This window comes from Centrocercus urophasianus, unplaced genomic scaffold, assembly GCF_019232065.1.
Source record: "Centrocercus urophasianus isolate 14NV4802_14NV808 unplaced genomic scaffold, USGS_Curo_1.0 seq_11, whole genome shotgun sequence".
NCBI classification, from domain to species: Eukaryota; Metazoa; Chordata; class Aves; order Galliformes; family Phasianidae; genus Centrocercus; species Centrocercus urophasianus.
This window is the reverse complement of record NW_024884253.1, coordinates 29,510,931-29,522,842: the sequence shown is the minus strand read 5'-3', so window position 1 is coordinate 29,522,842 and position 11,912 is coordinate 29,510,931.

The window sequence follows — 11,912 nt, the reverse complement described above, 5'->3', positions numbered from 1 at the left end:
AGGTGTCCCGCGGGGGGACTTGGGCACTGAGCTCTTGCGGGCGCTGTGAGTAGCTGCAGCCTGTGAGGTAGTGTGCTCACAGGTGGAACCCAAATGTATCGGTCTTTGGGCTCTGACGCTGCTTTTAATTTGAAGTCGCAGGTGCAGAGCTGTGCTTTGTCCATGTCCTCAATCACACCCCAATCCCGCTGTCCCGAAGGGGCAAACGGCCGCAGAAACTCAACCCTCGAGAGCTGCATGAACGCCTTCCAAGGACGGCGCTGGGAACTCGGTACAGAACCTCACGTTGTGCCCCAGCTGCCTGACTGCCAGGTGACTGAATGGCGTTAAACGCTGCCAAGTCTTCCTCTGCTAGGTATTTGATAATCAGATAAAAATACAGGGGTGAATGACGGGAGAAACAAAAGAGCACAGAACTAGTGGAGAAGGAACTGAAAGGTGGTGGTGTCCCAGGGCATCTCTTCTGAAGTCTGGGCTTTGTGTACGTTTGCAGCTGTACACCAAGACTGGGAGGAAATCTGAAAGCAAATGTTCCTTTTCAATGGGGATTTTGTAAAAAGCATGAATCACACTTGCAAATCTTCTGTGCTGTCTGGACACAGAAGAGTGGGGAAATGGCCAGAATGATGTTAGCAGAAGTTCATAGGAATTACTGGTAAGGATAAAAATTGAACTGCAGATGAAGAATTTCGATATGTGAATGTTTGAGCATGAACTATCAGAAGCTAGAAGCTAAGCGTCAGAAATTAATGCCAAATTCAGCCCAACTATAAGTAGTTTTGACTAAAACTGAAGGAAAATATAGCACATATTAAACATTCAATTTTAGCTGAGTAAATTGTCAAGCTTTGTGCTTTGTACCACACTGTTCTTTGCACATTTTTTGTGCTCATTTTGTGCACAGTACCAAAGAACCTGCTCTTCCTAGCAGCATGCTGAACATGTCACTGCACCATGTCCCACATCATCTCCTTTGATCAGAGAAAGTGTGTGCTATGAAGCCCAAAAAGGATTTACTGTTCTGCTGGAAAATGATAGATAGATGTGTTTGTGCACATGTTTGCACACATATGAAGACAATAAGCCAAAATTGAAGAAATATGTCTTGTCCATGGGAATACGGGGATGTTTCAATGCCCCTATATGCCCTGGGGATTTTGCTCTGTAGCTGTGGAATGTGAAAAACCAGGCAAGAATTTCCTATCTCTGTCACAGACACCAGGAAGTCTTTCCTGCATCTTTAGGCAAGGCTTTATAGTGAGCTGAGGTCTGAGACCTGTATGCAATGGGAGCTTTTGTGGAAAGCTGCTATTAGTACTGGAGCAGAAGCCTGGAAAGTGGGGGGTGTTGCTGAAAAAGATCAATTCTTTGTCCTCTGGTTCTTTCCTGAGCTCATCAGGTTTTATGCCCTGCATATCTTGCATTTCTCAGCCAAGGAAAAGATTGAAACAGTAGCGATCCCAAAGGAGCTTATTGCTTTCACTCTGCTTGTATTGATCCCTATTTCCTATTTTCTTTCTTATAACACAAGAGAAAGCCATGTTGTGTTTTAGCCTGGAATCCCAGAAGACCAAGATTGTTTATCGTTGCCTTTCTGTGTATTCTTGGGCCCCTGCACAAGGATAGAGCTGGCACAGAGCAGGAGCAGAAGTGGCATGTTACAAAGAAGATGCTGAAGCATTACACTCACAAAATGTCTATTAGTTATTTTTATTTACTCCCTTGATTTAAATTACACAGAGTTAATATCAGGTCATAGGAACCAGCGAGACTTGATGGGCAGAGGTGAGCAGTGGAAATTTTAGGAGGGAATTATATATGTTTTTCTGTTAGTACAAATATATTGGTGGGTCTTTAGGTGACTTACAAATGATGCTAAATGAATAGTAGTTTATATTTCCAGGTGTATTAATTTTAATGAGATTATCTTGGAGTTGATGCTTGGTGACAAGATGTATTTGTTACTAGCAGCCTTCTCTTAACATGTTTTCAGCAGGGGATAGATTTTGAGAGCTTTGAGGACAGAAGTGCTTTGCACTGAACTTCGAGTGTCATGCAGACATCTTGACGATGTAAGAAGAAGCCACAAGTGTCTCATTTCTGAGGTTGTAGGGTATTTTTCTTTTTTTTTTTTTCTTTTTTTCTGAAGTATATTGTGGTGTATAGAGAAAGTTAACCTTGTGTAGTTCCACTGCTAAGTACTCACAGCATTAAGCGATGTCATTTCTGTATGCAGAATGCCAGCATCTAAGGACACTGTATATATGCAAAACCTGTGCTGCAGGGTTGTATTTAGAAATGTCCTTGATGCAGGGATGGTAGATGCAACAGGTGAAGATATTAAACTCTAGCAATTTAATATTAACTAGATACAAAACTGCTGAGTTTAAACTATTAGTCTGATAGCTATCTAATGCATGAATAAAAATTAGGCACATTTATTCTTATTCTTAAAAGCCTGATTCAGCAGGGAATTACTTTAAGTACTTTAGTAATCCCATTTGCTTCAGTGGTACTGCACATGAGCTTTAAATTAAACATCTGTAAAATATCTGCTCTCAAATAAAGCAAAGCTCTGAAGAATGTTCTTAAGTGCTTTGCAGAACAGAAGCAGGATGCTGAACTGATGAGCTATACGCGTTATATGGGGTGAGTCCACAGCAGGAGGAGAGGCAGAAAGAAGCAAAGGTGGTAGAGAAGCTGCAAGGTAGGAATTCAAAAGGCATCCATATGAGCAACCACAACATTTGTGCTGATTTGTGTGTGTGTGTGTGTGTGTGTGTGTGTGTGCCTGCAGTCTAAATGAACAATTATAAATATAGTTCTGTATAGCTTTAACATAAATTGTTAATTGAAACATACCACTTTTTTCAGCAAACTGTGAAATTGAGTATGTTACTGTGAATAGTGGCATAATAATGCTACAGGATTTTTTTACCCAAAAAGAAGGGAGAAATTGCTGTCCTATTTGGGAAATATTGCATTACAAAGCTACCCCCCTAGCTGCATTGATAAGCCTTGGTTCTAGCTTGCAGCTGCAACCTAGCCAGTAAAGTAGAGTATTTAATTCCATAGATGCTACGCTTGCTCACTGAATATGAACTTATTATTTTCTTTCCAAAATTAACGATGAAGCTTATGAAACAAAGATACGAAATCCTTTTATAACTTGAAGACAAGATGGCTATGTTTTGTACACAGACATTTATTTTCAGCATTGCTCTGAACAGGGACTGATGTAGATTTGAAATAAAAATGAGGTTTATTTTTAAGAAAGGAAATGCAGCATTTATATTAATCATCTTTGTTTCTCAAGTGATTTTAACAGTAATAGAACACTCCATACAAATAACATACAGTGTATTGCAATATTGCAATGATAATTTTTTTTTTAATGTGTGAAGATATTAGGTGATTTTATAAATATGGCATGCAAATATTATCATTACCTCTGAAATTATAGGAAAATAATGAAATATTGGTCCTGGCTCCTGTCAACACGATCTGTCTGTTTGTTTTTAATGTCTACAGAACAGAAATAAGAATGCATTGCTCTAGTTACTCTATGCTTAAAAAAAATAAATAAAAAATAAAAAAAATCCTTCAGATCTGTTTGATTTATAATTCTTGATTTGATGAAAAGTGCTATACCCTGAGATACCACCCAGAAAATGAGGCAGCAGGAAAAAATCTACAAAATCAGTTCTGTCACTAGCAATCCACTGCTGGATTTCTGTCTATTGCTTTCTCAGGGATAATAAAAACAGTTAATTGCTTTGCTCTTTGCAGCAAATTCACGAATGTTTGAAGGCTGCTCGTCACATCTTGCTTGAGTAATTTTCTTCAAAGTAGCCTGTAGCTTTTGTTTCTTTCCTCCTAGAATGTCACTGTTGCTGTTCTCTGGACTTTCTCCAGTTCTGTATTTTTAATAATAAAAGTTATTAAAGTATTGAATGTTAAAGGATTTGGCTCAGATTTAGTGATGCATCCCTCAGGCCTCAATAATTAATGACTATTACTTAGTGACTGTAAACAACATGTACTCTCCTGCCGCAGTTTTATTCAGATCATCTTTAATGAATGTCAGGAGCTTTGCCTAGGTTGAAATAGATAACATCCCTTATAATGGAGGCTGAAGTGAAAACACTTTTAGCACTTCGGTTTATCTCTGTGTCACATCAGAAAGCTTTCCTCTCTCAGGACAGCTTTGTCCCTCAGTCTCTTCCTCTTCCTCCTCTTCGTTGTCCTCCTCCTCTTCCCTGATTGGCTTCCGCCTGCCCCTTATCAGCCTTACCTCATTCTGCAAGTTGGCCTTTCTGCTTTTGTCTCTGCGTACTTGCACTGTTCTCTAATATTCTTCCCTTAGTAATTTGACCTACTTTCTACTTGCGTATACTTCCTTCTAGTGTTTCAGGATCATTGAAGATCTCTCAATTTAGTCAAGTTTGTCTTGTGATACTGTTTTTCCCTTCACATTGGGATGAACTGTGTGTGTTTATGCCCTTCATATTATTTCTTTATGAAAATAGATCACCCTTTCTGGAATTTATAATCAAATAAAATCCAGTAGAGAGGAAATCTAAGTTTGTGATTTTAACACAACGGTCTTGGCTGATGCTGGCTTGGTATATTTTCATGCCCCCAAGCCCTCCAGCTTGCACATGCCAGCACAACTGTTTCTTCAGTGAGCTATGATGTGGATCAGGGAACCAATCCAGCTTAAAAATAATCCAGCAAAAAGATTTATTTTTATTTCATTCTTAAAGCTGAATCGCTTTATTATACTGTTTGCAGATCATCTATACAAACAATCACCATAACGCATCTGAAAGAATACAGAAGAACAACCAGCTTGTGTTTTTAATTCTATTCTCCTTTTTTTTTTTTTCCCTAGGAGTTACAAATATTATTTGTTCTATGATTGTTCAGCCAAGTTGCTGCTAGTGCTGCTTTCTCAGTCAGTTTACAGCACTTATTAAAAGGAAAGGATATGCCAGATTGGATGTACTCACTCATCTACTGGGTAAAAAAGTTTTCCCCAGAACATTCTACTGTAGTTGTGCTGTAGTTTCACTGTAGTTGTACCTTTCTAGTGAGCCATCAGTTGTTAAAATCCTGTTTTCCCTGCTCTGTGCCTTGGAGTATGGACAGCAGCACCCAAAGCTCTCGAGTCCTGTAGATATTCCAAGGCCTGACAGAAGCTTTTCCTATTTTGGAGCATTTGTGTTAGCTCTCGTGTCAGATAAAAATTGGGATTGCTTCCTGTTTTCTTAGAGATGTGCAAAACATCCATCTCCCTGGATGCATTTTCTTTAGTTTTAAACTATAGGAAAGCAGCATTTTCAAGATCTCAAATCTTCAGATAATTTAAGTTAGCTAATGAGTGAGATCATTTTCAGACACATAGCTTTAGTGCCATGGAAAAAAAGAAGTTCAGCAGCTCCACTCAGCACTTTCCATGCCATGATGGCCCTGAATACTTCTATTGAGAGCCTCTGCTGTCTTCCCAAAGATCTAGGCTGCTTGCCACATTTTAGGCCACCTATTCATTCTTCAAAATCCCCATTCATCAATCAGCGATTTCATAACCAGTGATTACAGATATTCACAGAAGTTTTGGTTTAAAAAAAAAAAAAAAGATAAAAAGTTCTTCATTAAGTAGACAGTACCTGCTCTGTAGTTTCTATTTCTGCAACATGTCTCTGTGGTTAAGGAAACCAACGCTTTCCTGATGAGGTGTGCAGTGGCCAATGCATCTCAAGAAAGCATCTGTCCTTACTTTAATTGGAGATTACTGCTCTCCATCTGCTCCTTGGTCCTCAGAGGTTCTTATGGTCTGCCTTGTTTCTGTCTGATAGTGTGGTTAGTGACCGGTTTGGTGATATTGTGTGGCTGACTGCATTCATTCTTAACTGTCTTAGCATGGACGCATGAGATGTGTCCTCCGAATTTCTTTGCTATTTCTTCTTAGAAAAATAAAAATATTTTGCTTTTTTCTTTCCTTAAAAGTAGTGAGTTGATGTTAAAATAGCAACAGCTATGGTATTTCTAATTTTAAAATGTGAAGTTAATTTTAAAACATTGTTAAAATATATTTTTATGGCCCTGGCCTTGAAGCCTGGATTACACCGGGCTAGAGCAGAACAAAACAGCCATTGCTTTTACCAGTGAACTTGGGTTAGTGCTTCTGATGCGTTTGGTAGTTGATTAATTTAACATAAAATACTTTTTCTTTTGAGTGAGTCCATCTATGAAATGGACTGAAAATCACTGTTATTCTAGTAATGAGTTATGGGTAAAAACCTTGGGTTTTTTTTTGAGATGATGGAGAAAACATGTTATCAGTGCTGCAAGCAAGGCAAAAGCTGAACTTCTTCGCTCTTTCATATTTAATATCATATGGATATTTCTGTGCACTATACAGTCTATTTTAAGATTTGTTTCAATTAACAAAGTCCTCAGTAAAATAATTGGATTTTAGTATTCCTAGGGTTCCACAGAGCTAGGCAGCTATGGTGCAAGTACTTCTAGAAGAAAGCCACTCCCTCAATCTCATTAAATGTTGGTGAGGATAATATAGCTTACTCTGCAAATTCTTGATAACACAGTGGAAGACAAAGAGAAGTGTGTTATGCCCAAGTTTATAAATTCTTCTTAGTTACGTATTTATTTTTATTATTGATGAACATTTTTTTTCTTAGGGAAAAAGCATTGTTCTCACAACATGCAAGTTGGACACTTAAATGTTTTGATGTTTTATTTTACATGGACAAAAATACTGCAATAGCTACAGTATTGTAATCAGCCTAACAAATGAATCAAAACTCCCAAATGAATGGCATGAAATTTTGTTTATTCTTTGTTTTCACTCTGTTGGCTTTTTCACATTCCAATAATTATAATGTAATATCGTGCTGTCTTTGTGTGACGAAGACACCTCTTCTCCATGTGTACATGGAGCTCCATGTGTAGCCCACTAGTGTAGCCCATTTTTTGTCTTAAAAAACATAATTCTTAGCAAATACTTTTAATATAGTATTGCATTGCTGCAAAATGGTTTTCTATTTGTCTTGTGAAATTTCACTTTAAAGATTAAATTCTTTGAAAGACGTAACTATCAAAGCAGAATATCAGACAGTTCTCACTATGTTCTAGATGCAGTACAGTAGTTATGAAGTTACCTGAAATCATGTTTGCGGCTCTTCTTATGAATAGGTTATGTATATCTGCTTCTGGCAAGTATTAATTGGGCACATTGCTCCTTGTGTTATTCTTTCTCTAAAGATGAACTGTATGTTTGGGAGGATTTTTAACCTTGATTTTGAATTACATTGCTTGGTTGTTTTTGTTTTTTTTTTTTTAGAAAACAATCTCATCTTAAGTGTGGAATCTAAAACAGGTTTCCTTACGTTCTTTATCAAAGCATCATCCTGAAGTAATCACAGAAAATAAAGTCGTGTTGTGTAAAAGTTTATGCTCTTGCTGCAATAAGATGTTAATGAAAAAGAAGCCATTATTTGAAACTTAGGTAAGTACAGTTTTTTTATCACTGATTTAGATATAAGAGAAAAAATATGATAAAGAAGCCAAAGTATCACTGATTTGAGAACTAAAATCAATTTTGAAATTCACTTGCTTCATATTATGCAACACTGCAAGACTTTTGTTAATTCATCCACATTTAATGATACTGTGATTTTGCTTATATGAGGGTCTGCCATGACAACTAAAAAAGAAAACTGGAGGAGAAGGGTTCTGAGATAAAGCGTGCCAGGGTTAGAAGCTGCAGTTTTGTTTTCATATATGCAGGGATATGATTTTTCATTTATTTTCATTTGAGACTGCACTTTTTTTTGACTAAACAATGCAACTTTTAATGAGAACTCATTTTAAACAGCTGGTTGGTCAGAATATATGGAAAATTGATCCCAAGGATTTTTGAAAATGTTAGCTATTTTTCAAAATCCTTGACATCAGATATTTCCTACACAAAATTTCAGTCTCTGTAAAGTGAATGAATTAAGCACTACATAAATCTGCAGTCCTCCAGTTTTGGTACTGAAAATACATTTGGATAGGTTTTAAAAGAAGAAATACTGTAATCCTTCCTGGTAAGTTTCTAGATTGTTAGTTTGTTTAATTATATTATCACTGGCAGAATAATAACATTCAATTGTGAAAAATGTGTATGTGACTTCAATCTAAAGTTCTGCATGTTGTTTTGTTGTTCTGTTTTCCCCAGCCTATTGCAAACTGTAGTGTAAATCTTAAGCTTGGCTGGGTTTAATTAGTCATGGTAAGTGCTTCTCTCTTTCTATGGCTACACTGGTATTTACATTTGTGTGTCTAAAATTTGCTTGCCTCAAATTGGAAGAGATGATCCTACATACTTCCAGGAATGTATTTTTTTCTTTCTTTTCACTTCTTTGGGAGACAATCTGCTGCCCACATTTTGAGACACTGAACAGAGCTGGAGCTATTGTATTATGCCTCCCCAGCAGACCTTGGTAAAATAGCTCAGTGGATCTTGGGTACAATTGGGTAGCCTTATATCATATGATAATAATCTGTAGTTCCTACCAACTAAGTTAAGTTTTAATTTGTGGTGACACATGGGCTTCTGCCTCTAAACTAATCTGAATTATCTCACATAGTATTTTCTTTATATTTGTTTGTTTGTTTGTTTGTTTTTTAATGTAACTTCAAGGTCTAATTCTTCTTAGACCACGAAATATTTAACACCATTATTGAAACAAGCATGTGTGTGTGTATAATGAAGTTGTTAACGTATGTCTTCTATATACAAGTAAGCTTGCTACCAGTAAATTTTGTTTTATTTCATCCTGTCATGCTTGGAGTGAGTGTTGAAAGATGAACGAGCGAACATTGCTCAGCCAGATGGGAGAACGTCATAGGTACCCAAGAATAGCATCAGCAATAAATATGGTCATGCTGTTCTTCACCTGAGATAGACTCAGATCACATTTGTAGCACCCAACAAGTCTGCTGGTTACCAGACTTTCAAGGCCTTCAATGAAACATTACAAATGAAGCTGAAGTTAGGAGGGATCTTCTTCCAGCAATGAGCTATCAAGAAAATGGGAGGAAACAGTATCACAAGCCAGAGTTCAAACAAAACGTGACTTAAGGGGATTACGGATTTAATCAGAGTATGAAACACTGCTCCAAGATATGAGCCTCTTCTTGTTACACGTTAACTTGATTGTGTTTTCAAGTGACTTAGAAGCACTGAAATGTTTTTGTAAAGGAGGAAAGGTCGACTAAAAAATAGTTCTTTGTCTTATGTCGTATAAAATATCAAAATTGGAATTAAAATGTACTCTAAATTGAAATCAGAGGGGCTGAGAATAAAAAGTTTTTTTCCGCATTCCTATTCAGTTATTGCTCACTTTGTGCTTAATATATTAAAGTATTAGAGCTTTCAATGTGTTTGACAGCAGCCTATCTAAAATGCTAAGGGCATTTTTAAATTATTGAAGTCTAATCATCTTCAAAACACAGACTATCTCATCAGGATCAAAAAGACATTCTTATTTTCTTGTCCCTAAGCTCTGTTCCTATTGATTCTTCTATTAATACAAATTATATATCTTTTTATGGTTGTGTTTTACTATGAGGACTGTAAAATAGACATGGTAAGAATTAAATTGAGGTATGGTACATTTCCTCCCTCCCTCCCCCCTAAACAAATGCATCTCTCTAAAATTTGAAAAGCTAGTTTCGGCTTCTCAGTTTGGGCTTTGCCTGCCCACCCTGTATATTAGCTGGGGTGTTAGTGGAAAGGGTTTGTTATTTCAGACACATACCATCACCTGCTGCACTTGCTTCTCTGCACTTGCATAGGGCACGGAGACAACTTCATGCTTTTATTTGTATCAGTTACACACACGGGATTTAAATTCACCCCTTTCTCTATATAGCCTAGTATTTTTTTTTTTTTTGTCAGATTACATTTTAAAACATTCTGTAAGCTGGCAGTAGTACGCTACATCTGTTTTTCTTATGAAAATCTCATTGAGATCAATACAACGAAAGAAGTGTGTTTTCAGAGCAGTGGCTCCAGTATTTGTTCTCTATTCGCGAGTGACGTTATGCAGTTAAGAGAAAATCATGCCAGTATATTTCAGTCAGTGCCAAAAGAACACAGGCAGCAATTCAGTGCCCAGATCTATTGCTGCCCATAAGTGTATCTCATCCTATTTATACTTTCACAAATGAGGGTCTTGCTTACAAGAGGAGGTAGGTGAATATTGTGGGTGTGCTTTTTGATAATGAATTGGTCCAGCCACAGTTTATGTTCTTCTCTTTTACTTCAGACACATCAACAATTTGAGGTTTGAAGTGGCATAGATAGTTTTTAACAAACAAGTCAAAGAATACTAATTTCTTAAATAATTATTACTCACAGTGGGCATAAGTCACTGGAAATACCCAGGTGCCACAAAATACCTTTGTCCACGATGCATTTGCCCATTTCTTGCTATTCAGTACACCCAAAATATACTTGATTACTGCCCTCGTAGATGTTTAAGGAATGAGACTCATCCACAGACTAAAAGGATAATTTAAATTATAGTGGAATCTCTTTGGATCAAGACTCAAATTAAAGGTTTACTAAACTGTATCAGCTAATAACCCACTTCTTTTGTGCTTTTTCATCAGCACTTGGTAAAGGGGCTGAAAACCTCAAAAATTATCAATCAAATATGGAATAGCAGTTTTGTTAGTTTGAAGAAAAAAGCGGAGAAGAAATCTAAATCTAAAGGCCTAATGAAGTAGGATTCTGCTGTCTGACTGAAGAGAATGGAGGTTGTGTAAAAGGAACTGTGAGTCTCCCTTTGTCAGGCATAGAAATGAGGGTTGGTACTACTGTAAGTCATGCATGCACAGGGCCCTCCGCTGGGAAATATCAGGAATAAAGATTCTGGTTGGTTGATACAGATGTAGTAAGAAGTGGAACAAAATGAAAATTTCTTTTCAAAATGAAGAACAGATAGTAAGTATATAATATCAGAGCTAACCATTAAAGTTTCCCTGTTGTCTATGTTGTACCACAATTGTGAAAAGACACTGCAATGTTGGTGCATAATTTATGTGATTTTGGAATAGAGACAAAGTGTTGCTCTGGAAGGCAAAATATTCTGTCCGTGTTTATGGCTCCTGTCCCTAGAGGAGAAATTCTGAACGGCCTTGCCCTGCCAGCCCCTGTGGTTTTCCTGCTGGGTGGATGACGCAGGGAGGCTCTGGCTTAGTGCGGAACAGCCTCTGTCCTTGTTTCTGCTTTAGTGTAGTGTGCCACAGAGCAGAGGGTATCCTAAGCTTTTAAAAGCACTTTTTCATCTATCAGGGATGTCTGAAATCTCCTGAAGTGCAGTTTCAAGGCTGCCAACAGAAATATTTTGCCTGTTACTGTATATTTTTCAGTCCAGGCTTGCTCAAAGGTAATGAAGGAACTGCAAGAATTAAGGGTGAAGAAATAAAAATTTCCTTATTTAAAGGAAATGTTTAATGGTATTTTTGTGTTGTTTTAGTGATTAATGATGTTATGAGGAATGGCTCTTCCTTATTGGCAGCTGTTTTTCTATTTCTCAATCTAATGTTTGGATGTTCAAGATAACCCTTTCCAGTACTTTAAAAATATTTTTGTGAAGAGTTGGTTGAAAAAGATCAAATGTTTTGCTTAAGCTCATTCTATAAGGTAAATTGACAGTTTTGACCATATTTTCAATAAAACATGTAATTACGTGTTTGTAGAGATCTTTGAAGATTCTGAAACTTGGAGCTTGTTCCAGGGCCCTCAAATTTCTTCAAGGCTGTTTTTGATTGTCATCCTAGTTACAGTGTGATTGCGTTAGAATTTGAACTGGCGCAAGACCCACTGAAATCAATAT